Here is a 5,378-nt window from a genome sequence, read left to right as displayed (position 1 = left end):
CCGTTGACTTCTTGAAATCAAACGGTATGCGGACCGAACTGAGAAAATTCCATTTTTCTCATGTGACCATGCCCAGTCGTCCTTGATGGCGTGTATTTCACACGTTCGTTGGGCAACCCCAAGAGGAAGGTATGATGCGCACAGCAGCAAGTTTTCCCTCAGAAAGAAACCAAGGTTTATCGAACCAGGAGGAGCCAAGAAGCACGTTGAAGGTTGATGGCGGCGGATGTAGTGCGGCGCAACACCAGGGATTCCGGCGCCAACGTGGAACCTGCACAACACAACCAAAGTACTTTGCCCCAACGAAACAGTGAGGTTGTCAATCTCACCGGCTTTCTGTAACAAAGGATTAACCGAATTGTGTGGAAGATGATTGTTTGCAGAGAAAACAGTAAAAACAAGTATTGCAGCAGATTTGTATTTCAGTATTAAAAGAATGGACCGGGGTCCACAGTTCACTAGAGGTGTCTCTCCCATAAGATAAAAGCATGTTGGGTGAACAAATTACGGTCGGGCAATTGACAAATAGAGAGGGCATAACAATGCACATACATGTCATGATAAGTATAGTGAGATTTAATTGGTCATTACGACAAAGTACATAGACCGCCATCCAACTCGCATCTATGCCTAAAAAGTCCACCTTCGAGGTTATCGTCCGAACCCCTTCCGGTATTAAGTTGCAAGCAACGAGACAATTGCATTAAGTATGGTGCGTAATGTAATCAATAACTACATCCTCGGACATAGCATCAATGTTTTATCCCTAGTGGCAACAGCACAACACAACCTTAGAACTTTCGCATCACTCGTCCCAGGTGTCAATGCGGGCATGAACCCACTATCGAGCATAAATACTCCCTCTTGGAGTTACTAGCATCAACTTGGCCGAGCCTCTACTAATAACGGAGAGCATGCAAGATCATAAACAACACATATGCAATAACTTGATAATTAACATAACATGGTATTCTCTATCCATCGGATCCCGACAAACACAACATAGAGTATTACAGATAGATGATCTTGATCATGTTAGGCAGCTCACAAGATCCAACAATGAAGCACAATGAGGAGAAGACAACCATCTAGCTACTGCTATGGACCCATAGTCCAGGGGTGAACTACTCACTCATCACTCCGGAGGCGACCATGGCGGTGTAAAGTCCTCCGGGAGATGAATCCCCTCTCCGGCAGGGTGCCGGAGGAGATCTCCCGAAATCCCCGAGATGGGATCGGCGGGGCGGCGTCTCGGTAAGGTTTTCCGTATCGTGGTTTTTCGCATCGGGGGTTTCGCGATGGAGGCTTTAAGTAGGCGGAAGGGCGAGTCGGGGGCGACGAGGGGCCCACACCACAGGGCGGCGCGGGCCCCCTTGGCCGCGCCGCCTTGTGGTTTGGCCACCTCGTGGCCCCACTTCGTATGCTCTTCGGTCTTCGGAAGGTTCGTGGCGAAATAGGCCCCTGGGTCTTGATTTCGTCCAATTCCGAGAATATTTCGTTACTAGGATTTCTGAAACCAAAAACAGCGAAAGACAGCAATCGGCACTTCGGCATCTTGTTAATAGGTTAGTTCCGAGAAAATGCACGAATATGACATAAAGTGTGCATAAAACATGTAGGTATCATCAATAATATGGCATAGAACATAAGAAATTATCGATACGTCGGAGACGTATCAAGCATCTCCAAGCTTAGTTACTGCTCGTCCCGAGCGAGGTAAAACGATAACAAAGATAATTTCTGAAGTGAAATGCCATCATAACCTTGATCATACTATTTGTAAACATATGTAGTGGATGCAGCGATCAAAACAATGGTAATGACATGAGTAAACAAGTGAATCATAAAGCAAAGACTTTTCATGAATAGTACTTCAAGACAAGCATCAATAAGTCTTGCATAAGAGTTAACTCATAAAGCAATAAATCAAAGTAAAGTTATTGAAGCAACACAAAGGAAGATCAAGTTTCAGCGGTTGCTTTCAACTTATAACATGTATATCTCATGGATAATTGTCAACATAGAGTAATATAACAAGTACAATATGCAAGTATGTAGGAATCAATGCACAGTTCACACAAGTGTTTGCTTCTTGAGGTGGAGAGAGATAGGTGAAGCTGACTCAACATAAAAGTAAAAAGAATGGTCCTTCAAAGAGGAAAGCATCGATTGCTATATTTGTGCTAGAGCTTTTATTTTGAAAACATGAAACAATTTTGTCAACGGTAGTAATAAAGCATATGAGTTATGAAGATTATATCTTACAAGTTGCAAGTCTCATGCATAGTATACTAATAGTGCCCGCACCTTGTCCTAATTAGCTTGGACTACCGGATCTTTGCAATGCACATGTTTTAACCAAGTGTCACAATGGGGTACCTCCATGCCGCTTCGTACAAAGGTCTAAGGAGAAAGCTCGCATTTTGGATTTCTCGCTTTTGATTATTCTCAACTTAGACATCCATACCGGGACAACATGGACAACGAGATAATGGACTCCTCTTTAATGCATAAGCATGTGGCAACAATTATTATTCTCATATGAGATTGAGGATATATGTCCAAAACTGAAACTTCCACCATGATTCATGGCTTTAGTTAGCGGCCCAATGTTCTTCTCTAACAATATGCATGCTCCAACCATTAAGGTGGTAGATCTCTCTTACTTCAGACAAGACGGACATGCATAGCAACTCACATGATATTCAACAAAGAATAGTTGATGGCGTCCCCAGAAAACATGGTTATCGCACAACAAGCAACTTAATAAGAGATAAAGTGCATAACTACATATTCAATACCACAATAGTTTTTAAGCTATTTGTCCCATGAGCTATATATTGCAAAGGTGAATGATGGAATTTTAAAGGTAGCACTCAAGCAATTTACTTTGGAATGGCGGATAAATACCATGTAGTAGGTAGGTATGGTGGACACAAATGGCATAGTGGTTGGCTCAAGTATTTTGGATGCATGAGAAGTATTCCCTCTCGATACAAGGTTTAGGCTAGCAAGGTTATTTGAAACAAACACAAGGATGAACGGTGCAGCAAAACTCACATAAAAGACATATTGTAGACATTATAAGATTCTACACCGTCTTCCTTGTTGTTCAAAACTCAATACTAGATGTTATCTAGACTCTAGAGAAACCAAATATGCAAACCAAATTAGCAAGCTCTAAGTGTTTCTTCATTAATAGGTGCAAAGTATATGATGCAAGAGCTTAATCATGAGCACAACAATTGCCAAGTATCAAATTATCCAAGACATTTTAGAGTTACTACATGTAGCATTTTCCAATTCCAACCATATAACAATTTAACGAAGAAGAAACTTCGCCATGAATACTATGAGTAGAGCCTAAGGACATACTTGTCCATATGCTACAGCGGAGCGTGTCTCTATCCCATAAAGTGAATGCTAGGATCCATTTTATTCAAACAAAACAAAAACAAAAACAAACCGACGCTCCAAGCAAAGTGCATAAGATGTGACGGAATAAAAATATAGTTTCGGGGAGGAACCCGATAATGTTGTCGATGAAGAAGGGGATGCCTTGGGCATCCCCAAGCTTAGACGCTTGAGTCTTCTTAGAATATGCAGGGGTGAACCACCGGGGCATCCCCAAGCTTAGAGCTTTCACTCTCCTTGATCATATTGCATCATACTCCTCTCTTGATCCTTGAAAACTTCCTCCACACCAAACTCGAAACAACTCATTAGAGGGTTAGTGCATAATAAAAATTAACATGTTCAGAGGTGACACAATCATTCTTAACACTTCTGGACATTGCATAAAGCTACTGGACATTAATGGATCAAAGAAATTCATCCAACATAGCAAAAGAGGCAATGCGAAATAAAAGACAGAATCTGTCAAAACAGAACAGTCCGTAAAGATGGATTTTATTAGGCCACCAGACTTGCTCAAATGAAAATGCTCAAATTGAATGAAAGTTGCGTACATATCTGAGGATCATGCACGTAAATTGGCTTAATTTTCTGAGCTACCTACAGGGAGGTAGACCCAGATTCGTGACAGCAAAGAAATCTGGAACTGCGCAGTAATCCAAATCTAGTACTTACTTTACTATCAAAGACTTTACTTGGCACAACAAAACACAAAACTAAGATAAGAAGAGGTTGCTACAGTAGTAAACAACTTCCAAGACTCAAATATAAAGCAAAAATACTGTAGTAAAAACATGGGTTGTCTCCCATAAGCGCTTTTCTTTAACGCCTTTCAGCTAGGCGCAGAAAGTGTATCTCAAGTAACATCAAGAGATGAAGCATTGATATCATAAGCTCCCCCATTTGCAATGGTACTAGGGGCTTTGTCAATTTTAGGCCTATAATAATATTTCTTTGGTTTAGACACTTTAGAGGCATACATAAACTTTTGCTCCTTTCCCACATAAGCTTTCTCTCTAGACTGTAAAGATGACAAGGTTGAACCCAAGGTTCCCATAGCTTTTTCAAGTTCACCAATCCTATTAATTTGATTATCATGGTCAACACAAGTTCCTAGGACACTAATTCTTTCATCAATTCCTCCTAAAGATTTATCAAGTTTATCAGTTTTAACAAGTAACATCTCCAACTTAGTTTCAACACTAAAATTTTTCTCTATGATTTCCAATTTTTTCATAACATCCTCAAGGGAAGTTTCAATTTTAATTTCATTAACTGGCGGTGTTCCAAATAAACTCTCAATAATGCAACTAGCTTCTAAAGCGGGAGCACCTAGGAAATTACCTCCCGCGAGACAATCAAGAACATATCTATTCCAGCTAGAGATACCAACATAAAAATTCCTGAGTAGGATAGTGGTGGAGTGTTTCTTAGTGCACCTATTATGGGCATCACTAATTCTATACCAAGCATCTTTTAAAAATTCTCCTCCTTGTTGCTTAAATGAACGAACTTCAACTTCAGGATTACTCATTTTAGTAGTAGTAAATAAAGCAAACTAGATAAAGTAAATGCAAGTAAACTAATTTTTTTGTGTTTTCGACATAGCAAACAAGATAGTAAATAAAGTAAAACTAGCAACTAATTTTTTTCGTGTTTTGATATAAGTGCAGCAAACAAAGTAGTAAATAAAATAAAGCAAGACAAAAACAAAGTAAAGAGATTGAGAAGTGGAGACTCCCCTTGCAGCGTGTCTTGATCTCCCCGGCAACGGCGCCGAGAAAATATGCTTGATGGCGTGTATTTCACACGTTCGTTGGGCAACCCCAAGAGGAAGGTATGATGCGCACGGCAGCAAGTTTTCCCTCGGAAAGAAACCAAGGTTTATCGAACCGGGAGGAGCCAAGAAGCACGTTGAAGGTTGATGGCGGCGGGATGTAGTGCGGCGCAACACCGGGGATTCC

Source organism: Lolium rigidum, chromosome 4 (genome assembly GCF_022539505.1).
Source record: "Lolium rigidum isolate FL_2022 chromosome 4, APGP_CSIRO_Lrig_0.1, whole genome shotgun sequence".
Taxonomy (NCBI): domain Eukaryota; kingdom Viridiplantae; phylum Streptophyta; class Magnoliopsida; order Poales; family Poaceae; genus Lolium; species Lolium rigidum.
The sequence above is the reverse complement of the archived record's forward strand: the minus strand, read 5'-3'. Positions refer to the sequence as shown.